The sequence below is a fragment of the Panthera onca genome, chromosome D4, assembly GCF_046562875.1.
Source record: "Panthera onca isolate mPanOnc1 chromosome D4, mPanOnc1 haplotype 2, whole genome shotgun sequence".
NCBI classification, from domain to species: domain Eukaryota; kingdom Metazoa; phylum Chordata; class Mammalia; order Carnivora; family Felidae; genus Panthera; species Panthera onca.
The window spans coordinates 45577537-45602856 of NC_138351.1; the positions used below are offsets into that span (position 1 = coordinate 45577537).

The following is a 25320-nucleotide window of genomic DNA, read 5'->3' on the forward strand; positions in this document are numbered from 1 at the left end:
AACAAAAAGCACCCTTTAATTCCACAGCCTACAGATGCAGGGAGAAAGCATCATACACATGTCCCACTCCTTCACCATGGACTCTCCTCATCCTCTAATACCCAGGACAAATGCCACTCCCTCCCTGGCCTGTCCAACTCACAGGTGTCTTCCTTTTCCAGACCCACTGAAAACGTGGCTCTCATCTGTTTGCTTCTGTGATATGCTGCAGTGTCGCGTGACCTGTGATGTATGTGTCTTTTCCCTCCAGCAGACTGCGGGGACTTGAAAAGGCAGGGGTGCGGGGGTCTCTCTGGTGCTTCTTGTTATCACCTCATACTTAGCATCAAGCACTGCATACAGCAGGCACTCTGTATCTGTGACTGAAGGCAGAGCATCAGGCCCTCTGTTCCACCATCTGCCACTTTCTAGAAGGCTTTGCAGTAGGTAAAAACGGGAAGAGCAAATGCATGGACAGAACAGTGCAAAGAATTTGATCATACCATCAACACAGTCGAATTTTACGGATTTAGGCCAAATTTAACATAACTTACTGTTGGTACATTTGGCTGCAAGAGTGGGCTATTTCCACCCACTTTCTAATGTGCTCACAGCCTCACCTACACACTCATGTTATCCGAGAAAAACATGAGGTCTTTTCATGTACAGGACCTATCTTCTTTCTACGTTGCTCAGTGGGCGCCCAAGTTATCAGGGCCACGTGGAAGACAAACTAAGAGCACCAACGGAAGCCGCTCCATGAGGAGAACCTCAGTCCCGTCGATAATGCGGTTTTCTCACCACCGACTGTTCCATCTCCCTGCCCCCCACCGACTCCCAACCCCCTCCTCTCCTGGCAACACCGAGATCCAGACTCAGACACAAGGAAGCACTTTCAGGCCTTCCAAATGCACACTTCACGTCCTCGGGCTGGATGGGAAAACAGGTGTCAGCAGTTTACCACTCATCCCGCAGGAAAAGAGCCAGACGGGATCTCTAATGAGCAGCAGGCGGCCACCAACCCTTCACCGCTGCAAGAGGTACCGGAGATGTGCCGTACGATGACCTCCGCGCTGCTGTCTGTGGCCCACACACAAGGGGTGGTTCACGAGCACAAACGCCTGTGTGAGGCGCCTGTGTCTGCTGAGTGGCGCGTCCACTGTCGAGCCACAAAGGTGAGCTGCCCACCACACGGGGCGTTGGGCTAGCAGTCGTGTGCAATGCCCAGCTGCAAAACATTTCCCCTGGGCGCCGTGGAGCACTCCTTTTCCTCTCCACGGCGCTCTTTTCAGCCATGAAAAGTGTCTGCAAATGGTATTCTTTTGAGAGTTCTGGAAACCATGTGGGAGCCAAAAAGGAGGTTTCCTTACAAGTGAGTGGAGGGAGCTCTAGGTCCCTCTCCTGCCGGACCAGTCATGTTGCACTGGACTCAAAGGAGCCGTTCTGCCAGAGCTATTTGCTGAGAGTGACATTAATGGGGCAAGCAAGAGGGGATGGTGGCCACCTCTCCAACCACCCCCTGCCAAACTTGATCCATCTGCCTCAAGCATCATGCCAGGGCCAGAACCAAACCTGCAGGCAGCCTTCTTTTAGCTTCTTAACCACAAACAAGGTTAATAATTCCACAGTTACCATCAGAAAATTGACCAAGAGTAAAGAACAGAATACAACAGGAGAAAAAGGCTTTCGTTCAATGTTTATCATTAACACCACGCCTGATCCGCAAAGGATTTAAGGGCGATAGTGCTTAATTCACTGCAAATATGAACACAGAAAGTTTAAAGCAACAGAGGTGAATGGAAAAGGATACAATGTTGAATGCTGGACAGCAGATTTCACTGTCCTGGGAGCTTTTTGTAACCAGAACATGGATTTGTGGTTTGGGAGCCAAGGAGACCCCTTGGGATGATCAAAGACAGTGAGTCTCCCACTTTCATGGGCATTAGAATTACCCGGAGGACTTGTTAAAACACAGACAGCTGGGTCCGACTCCAGAGTTTCTGAGTCAATAATTCTGGAATAGGGATGAGAACCTGGATTCCATAAAAGTTCCCAGGTGACGCAGCTGCTGTTCTGGGGACCAACCCGACTTTTAAGAACCGCTGATCAAGGATCCAGAGATTCATAGCCATGGATATTCATCAGAATCAGTTAGGGGGGGGATTCTATATATATGGAAATTCTGACTCAATGGGTTTGGTGTGGCGGGTCGGGGCATATTTATATTGTAAAAGCTCAACAACCAGTATTAATGAAAATTCCAAGCAGAACACCACTGATACTAGGTTAATCATTTCTCTCCTTCTAAATGCAAAAGCATGTTTTGGAAAGAATCTTAAATTTATGAAAGCAGAAGAGAAAAAAAAAGCATCATGAGAAAAAATAGAAACTGATTGATGTTTCTAGAAGTAGCATCCTTGCCTTCTCATCAAAGTGTTCTGCAAGAAAAGCACCCTGAAAAAAATGCAGTTACCACTCAATAAAGACACTTAAGAAGCATGTACAAAAATCACGTCATAGTGGGTGGGCCTTAAACTTACCTAACCAGACCACAGCAGAATTCGACTCGATGTTAACTGCTCAAAAAGCTATTCTGCTATTAGATGGGGCTGACACAGTCTTACAGTTTATCAGACCCCAAGGACTGAAAAGATCATTGCTTCCTCTTGTCCCCTCCTTACATGTATATGTGCCAAAGCCTAAGTGTAAGGGAACCTCAGTGAGGTTCTGATTACTTCCATTACTAATTGGATACTTGTTTTTGAAATATCAAAATCTGCCCCACTAAAAAAAGTTTTGGCCTCTTCCTGTTTAGGCCCAAAGGACACATGCTTAACTGACCTCCTAAGTTCTCAAACACTAGACATGAAGTTTAAACACTGTGTTCCACAGGGACCGAAGTCTGGGCTTAAGCACCTCAAGTTCTATGACACTCATTATCATATCAAGCATTCACTGAGTGTTAAACTTGGGAATCTCTCTCACCTTGCCTGCTCAAGCCTTTCCCAATATCTAATAAAAACCTGACTTTATTCAGATAAAAAACAATCATCTCAATTTCTATTGCTTCAGCATTAAGGTCCTCAGAGAGCGAGGGCACTGAACCTCAGGTGGAAGTGATAATGTTAAATTGTACAATGGAATCAAAATCCCTAGCCCACTACTGTTACAGGGCTACCTAATCAACATCTGGTTGCTACTGTTACTTACAATAGACCCCATAGTCCTCTTTTGCCTAAAACAAGATCTATCTTTACTACCAAAACAATGGGCCTACCAAGATTTGCAATGGAATCTTCAACATTAAATGGCTGTGCGAAATCATTTTATAATGGATTTTCTACGGAGGATTATTTTTGTTCAAGACGAGTAAGAAAAACCACATGTTTACAACTCGTACGAGTTAAGTGCTTCAGAAGAGAACACCTGTCAAGGCAGGTCACGCGAGAGGGCTTGTAAATCTGGCATTGTTTCTTACGCTGGGAGCAAGGCTTCCTCCTTAGGTGATCAGAAGGCAGAAGAGGCCATCTTTTCTCAGAGGCCGCTGTATTTCTGAACAGAATTTCAGCTTGATCTTTAAAGCAATCAAAATAAAGAAAAAAGGGGGAGAATAATATATGCCTTTTTTTTTTCTTCAGCGGAAAGGGAGAGAATATAACTAGTTAAACAGAAATGATTTTAGATACATTGCTACTTGTTTTCCACAAAATTTCTGCCTTGCTGAGTAAAAGAAAACACAGAGACTGCAATAAAAATGATCTTTTTTGCACAAATATCCAGAAAGACTGTGTCAAGGGTGAGTGCTAAACAAAGAAATCACAAATGTAATACACTTTATTTATATCTCTATCAACTTTTGTGACTAGAGTACTAGGTTCTTATCAGTTTAGTGCTTCCTTCACTAAAAATTAATAATCATCTGACACTTTTTTTCCTCAGCATATAATACCATTTAAATTTTTTTTAATGTTTATTTTTGAGAGAGAGAGAGATACGGAGAGCAAGTAGGGGAGGGGCAGAGAGAGAGAGAGAGGGAGACATAGAATCTGAAGCAGGCTCTAGGCTCTGAGCTGTAAGCACAGAGCCCGATGCAGGGCTCGAACCCACAAACCATAAGATCATGACCTGAGCCAAAGTTGGTTGCTTAACCGACTGAGCCACCCCGGCGCCCCAGCATATAATACCATTTAAAAGACTATCTCATTTATGATGGATGTTAACTGAACTCACAGTGGCAATCATTTCACAATATATCCACGTATCAAATGATTACATTATACGCCTTAAACTAATACAATTTTATACGTCAACTGTATCTTGATATAAATGAAAAAAAATAAGACTACCTCATTTAGTCTCTCTTCTATAAGAAACTGAAGACAATCCAACTCAACTTTCAAATATACACTTAATTCATTTTTAAAGAAAAATGACATATCCATTTTAAACAATTATGGGAAATGTTCATCATAGGACTGTAGTCTCTTACCAAATTTCCACTGATAGGTAATATATTGTGATAGGTATGTCAACAACAGGTAAGCTTGCAGGCAAGCAAAGAACTAAGTATTAAAAAGTTGTGAAATAACACGGATTAAGTTAATCTCACAAGAATGATGCAAGAATTATCAAAAGGGCAGACATGAGAACTTTTATTTTCATTTGATTTTTACACTAATAACCGCTTCAAAATAAACATGCTAAAAGAACAAAACTTTATTATATAGAAAGATAATATATCTTTGTGTCACTCTATCTATCGTATTATTTCCTTTGCTTGACCGTTAGAAAGGCAAGTGTTACGGACTGAATGTGTTCTGCTAAAATGCATATGTTAAAGGCCTAAACCCCCACAGGATGGTATTTGGAGATGAGGCGTTTGGGAGGTAATTAGGGTAATTTGGGAGGTCATGAGGGTGGGGCTTTCATGATAGGATTAGCGCCCTTATTTAGAAGAGACACCAAGAGCTCTCCTGCCCAGCATGTGAAGACACAGTGAGACGGAGCTGTAAGAAAAAAAACCCTCACAGGGGAACCAAATCAGGCAGCACTTTGAACCTGGCCTTTCCAGCCTGGAGAACATAGGAAATCTGTTATGTAAGCCACCTACTCTGTGGTATTTTGTTACAGCAGCCCAAGCTGATTAAGACAAAAGGGCATATTTTTTATCCCCATTTTACTGATGGTGAAACCAAAGCACAGTAAGATTAAGCGGCCAGTAGGTAACAGTCAGGAGGATTAGCATCTAAGTTTTCTGACTTCTAATCCAGTTCTCTTTCCACTTACACCTTGAAAAAGCAGAATTAATTTAAAGCAGTGTTCTGAACACACTAACACCCTGTGATAACACTAGTCAGGGAACAGAGTTTTCTATGTCACTGTCGAAGCTGCACTGAATATCCTTCTGTCCATGAGGGACTTCTTGTGATCGGTACCCAAAACAAACCAGTGATAAAACCCTTCATCCCTGGGTCTGAATGTGCCTGTGTCAATTGCTTCTAACACTTGTCCAATCAACACTACAACAGATCCTGGCTACTCCCCTCACTAGTTCAGTAAGTTTTGCTTAAAACAGCAAGGAGTTTTCTCCTAGAATGGCCCTGATCCTCTTGACATTGGTACTGATCAAGAAGACTGACATCAGGCGACACGCTACGATCCTTTATTTACCTTCTAAAGTGATCTACTCTTGTTATTCAGCTCTTCTATACAATCCATACATAACCCTCGGGAAAAAAAAATAGATTTAATGTTTTAAATAATCTGCCAACAGGTCTTTCTTTGAAAACAAAGAGAAAGTGGGGAAAGGACACCGGAATAGGAAGCTACAACTTTTATTGCTTAACAGTTACTCAAGCCTGTGACCAAAGGGTTGGCAAACCCTCCCCATTTGCAGGTATTATGACAAATGAAATGAACTTGATGTTAAATTGTAAGTGTATTTAGCCTGCGGGGCCCTTACATTTTCAAAAGCTATTGTCATGCCTGTCATTTTCTGGTAAGAGAGCAAGATCCTAAGAACTGCCCTCTCTCCCATTAGCAAACCAGAAGCCTTATTTCTGTTACATATCCCACTTACGGACAAAATCATCCTGGAAGCCCAGATAATTGGCTTTAGATTGTGGTGCCTCTGTTTTGAGCGTTTGCCGCCTTCTTCCTTATTACTGTCACCTTCACTGTTATTATTAAATGCTGTCATCATTTGTGCCCATCACCCCCAGTCTGAGAACACAGAATCCCATTAGGAAACGAAATGGCCTTGGGGAACAAGGGCCTATAAATCTTTCCACGAGACCCTTTTCCACACTTAGGGATGGCTATAATTTTCTTTTAGCTTCCTCTCTTTTAAACACAAGAGCCCCAACTCTTTTATCATCACCAGTTGTACTTGGAAGGCTGCTACTGACTATTGTGGCCAGAACATATGATCTTCCAAAAAATCCGGTTGTGGCAGGATGGTGTATATTCCAGATGTGTGCCCCAAATCACACACTTGTTAAGAGCTTTAGGAATGAGAAATTATCTGGAAACAGACCATTTACAGTTGCACTCCCTCTAAGCATGTTGTTATTCCGTGAGCAAAGACCATGTGCATAGAAGTTGTGTTTCACAACTGGCCATAAAATATACCACTGGGTTGTTAAGCCAGAGACTTATCTTTTAACTGCGCTCTCTCTCTCTCTCTCTCTCTCTCTCTCTCGTGTATTTTGAGGATTAGGGTAGAGAAAGAAAAAAGTTACAAGTGACAGGGTTTAGAGCTGTAATGCCTCACAAAAGAGAAAGAAAAAAAAAGTTTCCTCGCAGAATTGCCCCATAATTAACCACTATTGAAGGGGACCACTGAACATTAGAACACCATTGCTCATCAGTTAACAATAAGATCCTGAAACTGTTGTCAGAACAACTATTCAGTTCCTTGTGAAATAACCCACCTGTGCAGTGCAGGAGACGCCTGAAATATTGTAAAAGTATTGTTGCATTCTTTCGCCATATAAGGGCAGTGTTGAACAAAGTCCTATAAGTATGTTATATGCGGTTGTAACTCTCAGTTTTGGATTATAAAACTTAAAATATTAAAGTAAGTTAAATAGAATGAGTTCAGGGTATCAAAAAGATGTAATTAATTGAAATGAAGTAAAGCACAGATACACCTGAAGAGATCATCTGTCAAGACATTAAACTGCATTTTCTCATTAACTTTAGACCTTTTTTAAAAAAATGGCTTACTTTAAAACGGCCATAGTGCATGTGATGGACAGCTATAGAACCTTTATAGTCTTACACAAATGTCAAGAAGTTTTATTAATTTTAATCTTTGGACATCTTAGACAATTTCCCCCATTAAATGTGAAGCTTAGATTTACTATCCTAGCAGCAGCATCAAGACTCCATTTTATTTGCTAAGACCTTTCCTTCCGTGGTACTTTGACTTCCAAAATAACCAAAGTCCACTGGGGAAAAAGTATTGATTTAAAACCATCTGATCATCACCAGGTCAAAACGCAACATTTCTCATTATCAGTCTATGATTTATATCACAAAGATTGCTGATAGTTGCAAGCATTAAGTCTTTACACACCCATATCTCCCTAATTAAAATAACAGTGTGCTTTCCAGGTAACACACTGAATCCCTTTCTTCTGGATCAGCACTCCAAAGTTCCATGGGGGTGGGTATGTGCATGCATGTGCATATAGATGTATGTAAGATAATCCGTGGGGGTAGAAGAAAATAATAGAACCCTTACTTATTTTCTTTTTAATTTTTCCAGAATTTGTATGTGCCTTCTTGTACGGAATGTTAGCACAGTCACTGCTACAATTTAGAAATATACATACCTTGGGGATACAAGTTTATCGAGAGAGATGAGCTTTAACCTCAACTCTATAGAGAATTATCAGCTTGAATTCTGTAATTTGCCTGCTCAAATCTTAACTATATCACATAGATTACAAATTCTGGAGTGATAGGTGCTAAATACACAAGGCAGTGTCATATCAGTTTATTTAGAGACCATCCAGATTTTTGTATTTTATATTTTACACTCAAAATTTACTTAGAGCTTAAATTTTAACTTTGAAGTTAAATAGAAATACTCTAACAAAGCTCCTTGTCAAATAAGAGGTAACACAGACTTATTTAAAAGATGTTAAAGTGCACAAAGATCTTAAAAACTCAACACAAAATGCTTAACATGACCTCCCGCAATTTGAGATTATCTTTACTGTGGGTCTGTCTGATAATTTTATAGTGTTTGCTGAAAATTACACGCTAAGGGGAACTGAAAATTTTATAAACAGCCTAACATCTAAATATGCTATACTTACATTCGCTTCTATCTAAAGTGTTAAGTACTAACACAAAGTTGATAAAAATAAAACTCTCTTTAAGAATTCCCCTCTATTTAATGAAAACAAATGAAAATAGCAAAAACACAGCCATTTAAGAGATTGTTCTCATGTGAACACATTAGGAGGTGGGGGGTTTTTGTTGTTGTTTTCTTCTTAATGTACCCCCTTAAAAACTGTGGCATTTGGGATCAACACATTCCCTATTAGTAATATTAAATTCTTGTCAAGAACAGGAGGAAAGCTACTGTTTATAAGACTCTAAAGGAACCTACACTTCCATGCACACATATAAGCCCAACAGTTGCTTTTCTTCATAAATCAATCTATTGTTGCACCTCATAATGAGAAGGCAGATTTACTGCCTTTTACCGCCTTTTCTCACCATCAGAAAGATGCCTATTTGGGTAATAGGACGTTTCTCTTCTTCAAGGGTGTTTGGGATTAGGGAGGCAGGGGCAAGAACCTTTAACATCTGCTCCCTTCAAGTGAATGACACCTCCAGTTCTCACAGCCGGGATGCTGAAAAGCAAATGCCCATAAGTTGACAAAATTCTCTAACTTGAAGAAGCACAACTCTTTAAATATACTGAAGACACAGCTCTAAAACGCACATGTGGGATTTGAAGGTTATACTGTAAAACTGTAAAATGTATCATTTTGCTTGCTAACATTGTAATTCAACTGCCATAAAATCATCATCATAGAACAATAGGAGTTTTGGAATAAAGACCTTTGACTCCATTATCGTGAATTTTCTCTAACTCTGAAAACACATCTAAAGTACAGGCTGGTAAGACTTTAATCATTTGTGATCTCAATATTGTACAGTAAAAACAAGATAGTTTATAATATAGACTAACATTCTTCTGGTTTTATTTACTTATTTTTCCCTTAGAGAGAAATATTTAAGAATTGTGAACTTTAGACTTTAATTTAAAAACAAGAGAAAGGCACTCAACAGCATCTAATTCCTAACCATCTGCCTGTTAAAAATACACACACACACACACACACACACACACACACACACATACACATGCACGCACCCACTCACTCTAGTTAGGCTAAACATTCTCAGCAAGTAAGTAGATCTTGATGGATCTAAACAGAAGTTTCAGTAATCATAGTTCTACTTTTGGAAACACTGCTATCTTTAACAAGCATCATGATTCCTACTCGCAAATGCAATCAACCACAAATTAAAAGCAAAGAGGCACCAGCCACTACAAATAAATGAAGTGGGGCAGGTACTGGATTCAAGAAGAACCTCTATTTTTGGACAAAACTACATGATGTCTTGTGTCCGAGAATATGGCGTATTGCCTAGCGAGCTAGGCTTCTTGTTACTTTGGGCTATCTTTTGTCACTTAAGCAATGCTTTCTGACAGTTTTACAGGCTGTTATCCCAAGGACTTCAGTATTTATGGCCTTTATTCGCTTGGGCTTTCTGCTCTTATCCACTGGTTACTAATCACTAAATAGATTTTTTTTTTTTTATGGGACTGAAATTAGCTCAAAGGACGTCCTTCAACAATGGCAGCTCAGGACAGCACCGGCTAAAGGTCTTCTCCTCGGCCCTCTTCCTTGCTCTCTTCAATTTTCTCTTCCTTGCAGACAAGTTAATGAGGATTCAGATTCACACTGTTCAATTAGAGCCACAGCACACATGATTTATGGCATTCTCAGAGGATGGTTTGGAACTGCTTCTGAATTGATCCTCAGAAACGCATTCAATTTCAATATCTCAAGAATGATTTAAAGACCCACACTTGTTTTTTTTAATCTTCATGAAACAAGAGCATTCCCTACTCGTACAATCATTATTCAGGAAAAGCTCAATTCTAGAATCCTTAACCATACCCATCCAGGCATGCATGTTTCAAATACATACATTTTATTTTAAAACTTTAGCACATTTAGCTTATCATATGGCAAATTTCTTCCTATAAAGACTACTTATCACCTTTTTGTCCACTACACATAAAAGACCAAGTGCTGAAAAGCAAGTATAAAACACAGACTCTTCTTTCCACTTAATTACATTTGACTTAAACATCTCCTAAGAGATTGGTTTTTATCTTATAACAATGTGAAATGTGTAACAGGTCAAGTCCTCTTTACCAGCTGACTGCTCGAAACCTGAAAGGCAAATTAGTCTAGAAAGCGGTGTTTTCTTATCAACTAAAAACCTGAAAGAAAATTAGAAATACCGATATTATTCTCATAAACTTCCTGATGAACTAGGCAAACTGCACAATTCCCCGAGTGTGGGCCAAGCAGTGGGGGAGGGAAGTGAGGGAAGGCGAGAGGAGCTGCCTGTGAAGCAAAACTAAGGCTCTGCTCACTGCTCTAGAATAGAATTTACTAAATATGACTCTTCCTGGAATGAAAGGGAGTTATTATGATCAGCTTCTGTTTTCTCTGAAATTATGCTGGAATGAAAACATTTAAAAAGGAAATGCTATTCCAAAAAAAAAAAAAAAAAAAAAAAAAAAAAAGGTTTCTTAAGTCTTTAGATATTTCCATGCCTGGGTAAAAACCGTATGTTCTACCCCATCAGAAAAAAATAATTTTAATTTATGAGATTAGTATTTACATGAAATTAATTTGCCCACTTATATAAAACATTAACTATTTGGACATCTAGAGACCCATAGGGTAAATTCTCCTGGAATATAGTTCCAGGGAAATTTATTTCTGCCAATGAATGTCCGCTCATTCTGATATCCCAACATAAAACTACATAACTCTCATACTTCTCTAGGATAAAAATGGTAGACCTTATTGCCCATGTATAAACTTTGCCCAACTCTGAATAAATCCTATGTTCTTTAAATTTTGTTACTACTTAACTTGGTTTTTGTCACACATATTGTTTTCTCATATATATTAATCTGTAAGGCAACTTCCATTCAAACAGGCAGACAGTATAACTATGAAACAAAGTGACAATTAAATACATGTATTTGTGTAAGAATCTGCATAGCAATAATTTTTTTTAAAATAAGACCATCTCTCTGGGATTATCAAAAGATATTAAGGAAACACTGTAATCTGTAATTAAGAGATAACTAATTTTTATCAAATCCTCTAGTAGTTAGATGACAAGTGTTATTTTTCAGTAAGTTAAATTTTACACTGTTTGCTTTTATATCTAAAAATGTGTGAATGGGGAAAGAAAAACATTTGGAGGTATGGCTTTTCAAAATATGATAAGCTATATAATTATGATAAAATGAAAGACCAGTATTATTCTTTTCTGGATGAAAAGATTCATTTCAGATTAGTAAGATTTTTACAAATCTAATCCTTAGCTTTCTTTAAGAAAATAAAAGGAAGTCTATACTATTACAATCATGAGTAGAAGAAACTTCAATATGTATAACTTCTAACTTCTTTAATATGGACTTGGACAATTCCCGGGTAGATAAAATACATGTAAATGCTTGGAAGTCAAGGGAGAACAGTACCTTTTTTTTTTCTACCTTAAATTAGTCTGAGGGAAAAAACGCACATCAGGGTTCCATTATATGATGACGTATTAGAAAATCATCCCTATTTTATAAACTTCTCTAATTTTTTAATTAGATCGATGCGTGCTATATGCAAATTAGTGACCTAAAATCAGTAAGGTTTTCCTGAATTCTTCTATAAAGAGAAACCCCCTGTGTCTTCCATTCATCTCCTCATGCTTACCCCCTTCTTTCATTACCTTGTAGAACATCGTAGAAGCTGTCTTTCCTATGAAGTTGCTGCTCACCGTAAATAAACTTTACATACAGCTGGCCTTTAAAAATCAGAAATACAGCAAGCAAAGAAATCATCCTCACCTCTTTTAAAAGAAAACAGAGTAGCCCTCAGGAAAACAGAAGTGCCCCAAAGTGCAAGGAGTTGAGAGCTGTTAAGAATGATCCTCTTGAAAAGAAAGAAGTCTCCTTAGGCACCCACATGTATATTTAGATTAGAATGGCAGTTTAAATGACAGCAAACACATGGTCATGACTTCCCAATTGCTCATTCATCCAACACACACACACAGGCTAATCAGAAGCAAACATCCACCCCAAACAGTTTTAGAAACTGGCTTCTTCCATCTGATACTGCCCTATGTGTGGTGAGCACACATTCTGCTAGAGAGATCAGATGTCAAATACTTAACTCTCTCTCCTAGTACACCGGGATCTTGAGCCTAATGAGGCTTTAGCATTCTAGAACATTTCTCTAAAGTAACTCCGACTTACCAACTTAGGTCAGTTGACTAAACCCCCTGTTCTAGCCCGCAGTTTTACGAAGCACATGGTAAAGAAATGGCCATTTCAAGGTTCGAGATCTATTTGTCTCACGAGTATTGAAACTGTACGACCTGCCCATCCTATCAGTAATACACTCCTATTCCGTCAACAGAGCAAAGTCACTGCAGAGATCATGTTTTTGTGTACAAATAAAGGGTGGTAGGGTTAAAAGGTGGAAATACTGAACATGAACTTTAAGCTCCTATTCATTAGTGGGGTTCCCATAACATTTTCCAGTAAACAAGAAGAAAAAAAAAAAAGAGCAAACACAGAGGGCACTGTTTGGACACGGCTATGAACTACACCTACAACACTGCTGTGTCATATAGGTGTGTGTGTGTGTGTGTGTGTGTGTGTGTGTGTGTGTGTGTGTGTGGTATATGTGTACATTTATTGAGATTCATCTTCAGTAAGATGTGTTAGTAAGTGAGATGTAGACAGCCAAGTGTAGTTACTGGCTCTGTGATAAAAGGATAGACTATAAAAAATGGCAAGCAATTTTAAAATAATTATAGCTTACTTTTGGCATGAATTTTGTGCTTAAACCTAAGTGTCAAATACTTTGAACACTCAAAGGCTATAGGGTGAAGGTAAAAAGAATAGAATAATATAATGATCTGGGGTCAGGTTCTAGAAACATTAGTCCTGGGGTGAATCCTGATTCCACCACTTTCTAGCTATGTGACCTGAGGCAGGTAACATTATCTCTCCAGGTGTTGGGTTCTTCATCTCTAAAGTGGGGGGGAAGGGGATGAAATTAACAATGTACTAATTCCCACTGTTAGTATGAGAATATAGATAATGTACGTAAAGTATGAAAATAGAGCATTAAATAAATGATGTCTAAGTAGCTACTGTTATCAATAATAACAACTGTGAAAGTATGTCTGAGAAAAGTTATGTAAGATTCTGTTTGGCTTACTCACCCTCTCCCCCCATAACAGTATTCCCAGAAATATATTTGACACTTCAAGAAATAAGGCAACCTCCTTTAGACTGATCCAAAAAGAGTTTTTGCCCCCTTTAAACTTCTCTTGGAGCAGAGAGCTCATAAAATGCCTAGTTGAATGCCTGGTATAACAGACTTTGTAGATAGGACTTCTATACAAACAGACTAGACAAAGATAAGAAGTAAAAACTGATAGTTAATCTAAGTACAAATCATTTACAGACAAGAATTGCCTGGTCAAGCAATAACTAAGAAGTCACAGAAAAAATAAAGTGAAATTCACTTAGAGCATCTCACTGATGGAGACCCATAGGCTTTTCCTTACACAGAAAAACATGGACCCCAAGAGTCTCAAGAAAAAGATCTATTTAAAGAAAATACTAGTGCCATGATATTGTTCTTGACATTTCATGTCAATTTTACAGACATATATATATATATATATATATTGCTGTCATATGTTAACTTGTCTTAGTAGTAAAAAGACAAAAACAGATGGATGCTGATGGCTTCGTGGCAGAAAGATTTGTCCTGTGGGTTTGCTACTTTTACAAAAGTATGACAAAGAAATTCAGAAGCGGGTGAAACTTCAGTCTTAATTAGAACTTCTTTATGTTGTCTGACAAATTAAGATTGTAAGTAGCCTTAATTATATAACATCTGTTCATGTGGTATCATCAATGTCAAGTTATTTCCCTTTTTTGTTCGAAAATCACGATCACTTCATGCAGTTCCTGCACTCCCAGAAAGAGATTTTGTTATATACTGAAGTAAGCAAATTTTATATACTTGAGAAATAAGATTATTTCCAACGTTAATGCTACCCCCAAACTTGTATTTAATGTTCATCTGTACCTATCATTAAAATTTAATATAACCTAACACAATTATCATCAATAGGATGCAGGTGCTGGATGATTATATTAGTATCAACACTACAGGCAAATTAAGATTTCTTCCCATGCGATGGGGTTCTGATAAATATCAATTCATTGGTTTACTGAATCCTGAAGATCAAAAGGCCCTACATATGGCACTAATAAATCAAATAGAGTCACCAAATCTACAGTCTGTTTTCTTTGGCTAAAACTGCAGCTTTACTTACACAGCCTTATCTACTCCTCAAAATTCTCTGCCAAACCAAATTTAGCTCACCAAGAGTACAGAAAATATAGCACTCCCCAGCTGCTCCCTCCTGGGGTTTTTGAAGTTCAGGGATACTATTGTACGGTGGTCTAGAATATCTGGTCTGTTCCTTTCTCTTGCCTTCATAGATCTCATAATCAACTAAAATTCATCTGGAAAGTAAAAAGTTACATCTAAGTTCAGACTGGAAAGCTGGAAAATACTTTTATTTACTAATGAAACCTACCAGGAATAAGGGTTCTAAATAAAAATCTCTAAATTATTAGCACCATACATTACCAAAAACAGTAAGTTCTCACAAAACTTTTGTCTCACTCTACTTAAATATAAATTAGAATTCCTGACGTTGGAATTCTATTCAGGTATTTATAGTCTAAATAATCACTTTCTGATAAACTGACCCTAAACTTTGTGTGACAGCAGTATTATTCACAAAAAGAAGGGGCTAGGAGCACCTGGGTGGCTCAGTCTGGTTAACCCTCTGACTTTGGCTCAGGTCATGAGCTCACAGTTTGTGGGCTCGAGCCCCGTGTTGGGCTCTGTGCTGACAGCTCAGAGCCTGGAGCCTGCTTCAGATTCTGTATCTCCCTCTCTCTCTGTCCTCTCCCCACTCACAGCTCTCTCAAAAATAAAATAAACATTAAAAAAAGACAAAAAAAAAGAGGGGGGGGAGCTAGGAACAGATAATATAAGCAGGAAGAAAGCCCAGAAAAAATTCCATTCTCTTTTAGCTGGTTTCTCTACAGAAGATATGCTGACGGATAAACCATTCTGTTATATTTCAAAAGTTGAAGGAAATGTACAAATAAGTACTGGGATCATGTTGTGTTTTATCATCTCATATAAACCTATTCTGTACTTAAAAAGTTTTTTACATAACTAATGTTTGAAATGTAAACAAAAAACAAAATATAGTTTCTTGACTTAATGGAGACCATCGTGAAGCAGTAAGAAATACTCCCTTTTCATGTCCAAAAGGCATTCACCAAAGTTGAACACCTGGCCCTAATAAGCTGAAATCTCAGCTAAGAATTTTTGTTCAATGTCCAAAGTTTCTCAATTATTGATATTTTGGACTGGACAACTCTATTGTGAGGACTGTCCTGTACCTTGAAGAATGTTTAGTGGCATCTCTGGCTTCTATCCACTAGATACCAGTACCACCCCACCCTCAACATATATGCCCAGGGCATGACAATTTTAAAAAAGTCTCCAGACAGTGATAAATATCGGGGGGGGAGGGGGGAGGCAGGCAAAATCACCCCAGACTGAGGACCACTACTCTAGGCTAGTATTTTCTTGCAGTTGCCTATAAGGGCTTCATATAATCATGGGCCACCAGAGGCATAGCATTCCATTTTAATAAGGTCCTAAGTCCGAGCTCACCATGAATTACACCTTTGGTCCTACGAAATGCATTTCAATGATCTCTCTCTGGTACTGACGCAAAGATACATATTAGAGGAAACTAGAATCTCTTCCTTCTGAGATATTTGCATCCAATCTCTTGCTTTAGTGATCTGGCCCATAATTCCACTTTATTTCTTACAGGATACCACTGCAGGCCCTTTGACCGAAACCAAACTCCCCTTTCCAGCTGGCACTGCCATTTCTGGCTTCCATATCAGAACAAGTACGGATGTGTGCCGTTTGGTGAACAGAGTCCAAGAGGCGCCATGTGAAGACACATACTTTACATAATGTTATCTGAATTTAGAGTTTGCAGTTAGCATTGGTGAATACAGAGTGGTACTATCAGTCCATTTACATATCGAGAAAGCCTGTTCTGGGACTGAAGTGACACGATGTACTGTTTATAGGAGAATCTCCAAGGCACGGTATGTCAGAGTAAGGAGAAGGATCATTCAAATCCCTCTTCGGTCAGTAGTCCCAAGGCTACCGCCTTAGAAGCCAATAAACCCAAAGTCTGACAAGTCAGCCTCTGAAATTTGTGTGCTTTTCTTTTTCTTGGCTACAGCTTTGCTAAAGAAAGACCAAGAAGGAGTTGGTCTGGCTGCTGTCATCAAGATTTGTTTGGAGGCCCAATCGCTGGAGTAATGAACCTTGTAGGAGTGAACAAAGCCTATTAATAGAAGCTTTCAGCTGCCACAGACATCACTGGAGGTGACAGACTCCATTCCATGGATGCCCCAAGCTTCTATTCTAAAGATGTGCTGAAATGATACAGCCAAGGGAATATATGACCACTTCAAATATTCCAGACCTCAGAGAATTCCCAGTAAGAAATGCCAACTGCCTTTTATGGCTATTAGTACTGGCTACTTTGCTCCTATGGTAACAGGCATGCTATTTTCTGGATATATATATGTAAAATTCCAAACTGTCCTGAACTGAACCTAGATAATGAATTCTAGGCCAACTATTGCTGTTTTGTCCTAACATCCATTACTCTCCAACATAAAAAATCTGCTTCGTAGAGTCGTAATATATTCAGATGACTCTTAGCCCTTTTCATCACAAAGAATTCTACTATTACTAAACCAAGAGTAAACATTTGAAACTTCACAGGCTGTGGAACTCCTCGATGTTGACCTTGAAGCATGAAAACAGCCATGGACAATATGTAAAAAAAAAAAAAAAATGGGCATAACTGTGTTCCAATAAAACTTTATTTACAAAAACCAGCAGCACACCACCTTTGGTCCAAGGGCTATAATTTGCTGATCTCTACCCCATAAGTACGTGGCACAACTTCTTGCTTACAAATTACAAATTTCTCTGATTTAATTTACCATATCATTTCTCCTGGTCCATTTCTGTTTACACACACGACAATCTTTGTTTTTTTGTTAAAAAAAAAAAAAAAAAGCAAACTTAATGACCTTGTTCACTAGCTATGTGGTTTTTAGCTCCTTTAAAACACTGTCCTATGTCAACTAAACAATTTTATTCCATGAAAAAGCGATGTTCTGATCTTGTTCAAGTTTCTCAGAGTTGTTGTGAGAGTTGCAACTGTGATATATTATCCTGAACAGTGAATTTCCATGCAAATTATACTGTTGATGTGTACAAATAAAATTTTCATCAATAAAATTACTCTTTACCAGATAAAGAGCAGTTCTTCTAACAGAGCAACATCTTGAAAAAGGCAGTTGGAAAAAGTTACAAACTTAGAATTCCAAAGCCACTGCAAATCCCTACAGGAAGGCTATCCAGAGGTCACTCATTTTAGCAAAGCAGCTCATTAATTGTTTTTGAAAGTTCAAATATTTAAAATGGGTAAATTTTAGATATCTGGAAGTACAAGTTCTGTAAACAGAAACACAGAACTGGCCCATGGAGGGATGGGAGAGTAACATCACAACTGCCCAAATTAACATCCAGCCATGTAAGATACATATGTGTGTTTTAAGTTCAAACTGACATGTGAAGATTCAGTGTTTTAATTCTCACCTAGAAGAAACTTGCCACACTATAATCTTTAACCAAATTGATTCTTGTGCAAACTTCAAAGCAAATCAAGTGCTACTGAATGAGTCAGAAAATTTGCACTTGACGGCCTCTTTTGAATACTTATTCTAATAAACAACGAATCTCAACAGTCAGCTAAAAAAAAAATCAGGGGGGTGCCTGGGTGGCTCAGCTGGTTAAGCGTCTGACTTTGGCTCAGGTCATGATCTCATGGTTTGTGAGTTCGAGCCCCACGTCGGGCTCTGTGCTGAGAGCTCAGAGCCTGGAGCCTGCTCTGGATTCTGTGTCTCCCTCTCACTCTGTCCCTCCCCTGCTCACACTCTGTCTCTCAAAAATAAATAAATGTTATAAAAAAAAAAAGAAAGAAAGAAAGAAAGAAAGAAAGAAAGGAAGAAAAATCAGGGGTGCCTGGGTAACACAGTTGGTAAGCATCTGACTCTTGATCTTTGCTCAGGTCATGATCTCACAGTTCTTGAGTTCAAACCCCCACATCCAGCTCTATGCTGACAGTGCAGAGCCTGCTTGGAATTCTGTCTCTCCTTCTCTCTGTCCCTCCCCCACTTGTGCTCGCTCTCTCTCTCTCTCAAAATAAATAAACTTTAAAAAGGAAAAGAAGAAAACTCAACCATTGACAAAGAGATAAGAGAATTTAAAAAAATGTTAATGTTTATTTATTTATTTTGAGAGAGAGAGCAAGCGTAGGAGGGGCAGAGAGAGAGGGAGACAGAATCCTAAGAGGCTCTGCACAGTCAAGCGCAGAGCCAGATGTGGGGCTTGAATTCAGGAACCGCGAGATCATGACCTTAGCCAAAATCAAAGTCAGGGACTGAGCTGCCCAGGCACTCCAGAACTTTTTTTTTTTTTTTTTTTTTTAAGAAATCTGTTTTCCTCCAAAAGAATCTCTTTAATCTTACATTAAAGGGCAATGATGATAAAATAATTGTCAAAAACAAATTGCAAATTTTAAAAATGTTCATCTTTTTTATAGAATTGCATAACTATACAAGCATTCTCCCCACCGGTAATAAAGATGTGGGTGGAGGCATACAGTTTACTTTGTTCTTTGTACTGAGGATACCTAAATAATTGACCCAACAGGACATTCCACTCGGGAGAAAAATAACCCTTCTCCCTTACCATCTATCAAAATTCTCCAAATTTTCTCAGGATGCTCAGAGTTCAACAGAAATAGAAAAATTACACCAATAGGATGGTAACATTTTATCAATAATTTATTATGTGAAACTAGTAGCATTATTCACAACAGCAATCCACATCTCCATTAAATGATGAACAGATAAGCACATGATGGTATATGTCCACATAAGGGAACATTATTCAGCTGTAAAAAAAAAAAAAAAAAAAAGAATGAAGTTCTGCTACATGCTACAGAACAGATGAGCCTTGAAAACGCCACACTAAGTAAAAGAAGCTAATCACAAGAGACTGTGTATGATGCCGTTGCACTGAGATAAATTATCCACAACAGGCAAATCTACAGAGACAGAGAGTAGATGAATGGATGAATGGAGGGTTTTTTTATTTTTATGTTTGGTGGGGGAGGGGCAATGAAAGTGTTCAAAAATTGGTTGTGGTAACAATGGTTGCACAGCTCTGGGAATACACTAAAAACCATTGAACTGAACACTTCGAGTGGAGAATTATAGGTTATATGAGTTCTATCTCAATAAAGTTGTTTTTATTTTTTATTAAAAAAATTTTTTTTTAATTTTTATTTATTTTTGACAGAGAGACAGTGCGAGCCAGGGAGGGGCAGAGAGAGAGAGAGAGAGAGAGAGAGGGAGACACAGAATCTGAAACAGGCTTGAGGCTCTGAGCTGTCAGCACAGAGCCCGATGCAGGGCTTGAACTCACGAACCGTAAGATCATGACCTGAGCTGAAGTCAGACACCCAACTGACTGAGCCACCCAGGTGCCACTCAATAAAGTTGTTTTTAGAAAACTGTACTGAATACACAGCAATTGCTCACTCAATTGTCTTCCCTTTTCTTGCTCTGTCTGGTGTGGCAATTTGATTCAAACCCTGTTTTGAAAGATTAATGTAATTAAATTATATATACATTAGGGATATTTAGCCCATCAGATTATTATAGAAGCTCCTAAAATGGAAATGTTACGAGAATCAATCAGGAGAATTTAATGGTAAGTTTGGCAGTAACCTTCCCAATGAACGACAGATAAAATGTGAAACATCAGCCAAAGAAAACAGTAGCAGACTTGATAGGGTTACATTAAGGAAAATATAAATGAGAAAAATATGTCAAGATATTTGGAGGTAAAAGATGGCAAGTTTAAATCGAGAACTAAAAAGTAGGGTATTAATTTTTCTCCAAGTTTGTAAATACAGATAGGGCTTTGAAAACACAACTTAAAACCTTGTTACACAGACTAACATCTACTTATTGGGGAAAAAAAAAACCCACAAAGAACAAAAAAAATCTGCATTCAGGTAAAATGAAAATGGAAATATAATTATACAAAGATCAAAGTACTGATCCCAAAACAATCATAAATCAATTCCTTTGTGTAAAGCATATCTGTAAATTTTGTACATACAAAAACCATCTTTTATTCACTTGTTCTCACATGCCTGCTACATGTCTGGAAAAGTGTTAGCACCCTGGGGAAACAGTGTTGAACTATGATTCCTGACCCAGAGGCTTTACAGTCTAACTTACGGCTTAGTATTTAACTGCCTTTTGCTTCAAAAGTTCGCATTTATCAAGAACCTTAGCAAGCTGGCTGCCACTATTCAAACATTTAAAATCAAGGTTAGAAGTAGGAATTTACAGTTGGAGAAATAATCTCCTTCCTATAACAGGAGGACAAATTAGGTATTATATAGGTGAAACTGAGGTGTAACTTACATGCAGTGAAGTGCACAAATCTAGGTATACAGCTCCATTAAATGTTACATATGTAGCCACTCATGTAACTACCACCAGATCAAGATACAATAGTTTTCCCTGATGACAACTTTGGACAATGGTTTGCTAAGTGTTGATGACGGATTGCTTGGTTGGTCCTAGCAACTCTCCTAGGGAACTGTGTAGAAGATTTTGTAAAAGGCAAACCAGTTGATACAGGTCCATCATTTTGTAGAAATAAAATCACATCGAGATGACTGATTGTCCCTGCATAGAAAATACTCCATAATTTCTAGAAAGGGGGAAAATTGTGAGAAAAAAAAGAAAATGAAGCAGAATAGGTTTCTACAAATAGGACGAATGTAAGTGATGAATGAGACAGACTTTACATGATAGGAGATGCACTGAACCTGCCCACATTTATTTCGCAGGAAGGGTGGATAGTAGGAGGGTACTGTCACTGTTAAAGCGTGGAACCAAAGACATCAAGCTAGATCTCAGGAGCAGCACAATGTGAGCCTCTGAGAATCACAGAGAAGCTCACAACACATGGAATAATTATCCCACCCCATCTATCCATCCATTTATTTCTTTACCATTTTCCCAAGAAAATATTCCAGCTTATGAAAAGGAGCCTATGTTTATCTGTCCCCTGACCCACTCTCCACATCTACCGCTTTTAGATTTAATCATATGATACTGCATATAAGCATTATTTCTATAAACTATACCACATGATTTTTCCTAAAACAAAGTAGGGTAAAAAGACAAATTCTTTACCCCTATCAAATGTCATTCCGCCAAGTTGAAATTAATCAAAGGAACACAAGTATGTAATAGATGTCCAGTGAAGAGCTAGAAATTACACAAGTTTGGGGAAATTAAGATTTTAGTATAATCTACTATACTATTCTATTATGCTATTTACAATATATACTTAGTATATGATTATATATTATGTACATTATATAAATTATACAATATAAATACATAATAGGTACTTATATATAGTATACTATATACAACGGTATGTAATAATATAATTGTATGATATAATGTATTATATTATACTATTTCCATTTTATTCTACTACTTTGGTATTCTACAGCCCAGGTGCTACAAAAGCTTAAAGACAGAAAACAACTAAAGAAAAAGACAAAACAATATGGAATTCAGTAGGTGGCCTAAGGAGGGGCATATCAGTGGTGGCTTGCCACAAAAATTAGCTCACCCTGTGGGTGAGAGGGAACTTCCCAGAATAAATATCATGTCAGCTGCTCACCCTAGGCCTCTTCTGAGCTGCTTTATCCTGCTCCAGCTCCCTGAGTTTCCAAAAAGCCAAATCCTATTGATCAGAACACTCTGAGAAACTTCCAAGAACACTATTCCAAAGAAACAAACATAATTATTAAGTCTCTTACCATTCTCACTTTCTTAAACCATCCCTGGTGGTTCCCAGACCCATCAGGGTCCAGAGATTGCCTTCTAAGAGCTACATTTCTGTTAACATCTTTAAATGGTGGCACCAAACACAAAACCCAGATGTAATCTGATGGGGGCAGAAGGGAACAGAGCTATAATTTCCATGCCTGACATACAGTTTTTCTATTACTACAGTCTCGGATTAAACTACCTTATAGAACACTGATGATCCACTAAAATCTCCCAAGATTTTTCTCTCCCATAAAAACTGTCCCTAAGGTTGATCTCCCTTGTCTTTTACTAATCAAAACAATTACTTGATTTTGAAAGAAGGAACTTACATTTATCTTTGTTAAATTTCACTTTCTTGTGTTTTAGTTCAGCGTTCTACTTGGTAAGAGTATTTTAATCATAATTCTGGGATGATAAGGAATACACTATCCCTCTCATCTTTGGGTCACTGGTGAGCATGACTTCCATCTTTATGCAACTCACTATAGAAATAACAAGTAGGACAGGAAAAAGGCAAAAAGCTTTGTAAGAAATCTTTTTACAGGCTGACATGGTCTCTTTAAATACACCTGTTCAGGCCACACAAATCCACCTGCCTGAAGAACAACCCAGTTTTCATACCTATCTCCTCTACCTCTCCTTGTGTATCGTTAAAAGACTGATGAGCCGCTCTATTCTGTAGTCAACCTTACAATAAGAAAATTAGATTACTTAGGTATAAACCTGTTAGAATCTAGTGACAGCTACAGTCCTTTTCAAACACTCCTTAACCGAGTATTTCAAATTCAACTCTGGAGTTTCATTAGGAAACAATGTAGAATTTACCAATTCGCAGGGTCAGGAATCTAAGGATATGTCAAGACCACGCACAGGACACTGCTCACTTCGTCACTGCATGCCGACTGTCGCCTTGCCAGAGCTACATGCTCGTATTACTCATTGTAAAAGTATCCTTAACATTAGTATTACATTGTCTTCAGTGGACCTGCTATAAAGATTTCCCCTCAATTTCAACATTATTCAATGATATAATTAAACAGAGTCCTGAATGTTTTGGGCTTTTTTCCGTAAGAAGGCCAGTGACTAAAAGTAGAAAATATGTGCAATGCCTCCTTTTTTATCCCAACAGCTATGCCTGACATAATTACTTTTAATTGCCTGGCAAAAGTAACGCCAATTAATTGAAAGAGAAACAAATCCTTATTGGTCCCATCTAATAGCTAGTCGTTTGTTGTTGTTTAAATACCAATCACTTAACAGGCAAATATACTTTAAGTCCAGAGAAAATTAGACTAACAAGAACAAGTGAAAATCCTGACTTGAGATATTCTTATAACTGACATTATCAATTTTAAACCAATTATAATAAACTGGTTCTGGTTATCTGACGCTTTACTTGAAAACATTTCATCCTTTATTAATAAGACTTATCATCCTTGCTTCTTTCCAGATGAGGAAAATGACTCATACGTAGTTTATAGAATTTCCCTAACTCCTCCACAAGTGGCTGGCTGGATTCCCATATGGGCTTACAGTTGCAGGCTGAGAGACCAAACAGAGAAGATTTGTCCTCACCCAAAAGACAGAGGGGGCAGGGTTGATTCTTCCAGAACCGGAAGGAAGGTTTTAGGTATGTGCCACCTGTGAAGGCAGGGAAGCAGAGAAGCTCTTCCCAAACCGGAACGCAAAACAAAACACCAGCTATGCAAAGCAAGAGGATGGTGGGCAGTTCTAAGAAGTCCAACTATGGCCTTCCTACCGAGACGGTGAGCCAATTGGTGGCCTGGCCCCAAGTTCAAGGCTCCCACAAAGGTTTCATTGTGGGTGGGGGGTTTTGAGTGGGGGAGGTCAGGGAGGGTGGGTAAGGAGGGAATTGAATGGTGATCATTTAACTCAATACCCCTAATAGGAAAACTGGTCCTGTCAGCTCCGTGTCTAGGAGTATAACTAACTCTACAACCTGGAGGAAACAACTAGTGGTAACCTTCCTCCACCACTGTAGCAATCACCTTGGCAGGGGTTATCTTTATTCGCAACGTGTTCAACACTGGCTGTAACATATAGCTGTAACAAACATGGAAAGTATTTTTAATTTCTTCCTCAGAAAATAAGAAATGGAGTAACAGAAAATACAGGAAAGAATTTGGAAAATAAGGCTTCTAGAGAAAAACAAAGTCCTGTCCTATTTCCATCTTTTTTTTAAAGGAGCCTAAAGAAGCTGTGTCCTGAGGTTGGGTTGTGTTTTGGTTTTTTTTTTTTTTTTGGGGGGGGGGGGGTCAGTCCAAGGTGACCTATGTGAGAGAAGGGCAGATGAAAGAAAGGTCCCACAAGAGTAATGAAAAGCCATAGTCTTCCCCAAGTTCACTGGTCACCACCTGTGAAGCTAATAGTTGGAGGAACCAACCCATAGTGTCTCCCAAAGCAACAGATGGATCAAATGAATTAGTCAGTGCCCTTCCCAGAATGCCGGACATAAAGCACTTTGGAGGGAAGGTGGTTAAGCAGCGCATCCTGCCGAAACAAGCCTGACATCTGCTTAATCTTCTCCCTCGGACTCCGACTCCATACTGGATATTTCAAATGGATAACAACTTGAAAGCTCCATGTGGACTTCTCTTTCATTATTATTATTTCGAATGCTAAATGTTATCTACTTAAAGATCTTACCTTGGCTCCATGCCCTGGCAGAAGGCAAGATTTTTCCACTAATAAGGGCCTGGAGGCTTTACAAGACCACAGGAGTTTTCAAAAAATATTCCTACATATTCATAATAGTCAAATTAATAGATCTGATGCCAGATGTAAAGTGGCATTTTATGGGTAGCTTTAAAAGGTACTAATGGGGTAAC

At 38.5% G+C, this 25320-nt stretch overlaps 1 protein-coding gene across 2 annotated transcripts in view; it reads right to left on the minus strand.

Annotated features, from left to right (window-relative positions):
* MLLT3 (MLLT3 super elongation complex subunit) overlaps positions 1-25320 on the minus strand; it is a 286329-nt gene that overhangs the window by 21855 nt on the left and 239154 nt on the right. The window lies entirely within an intron of this gene.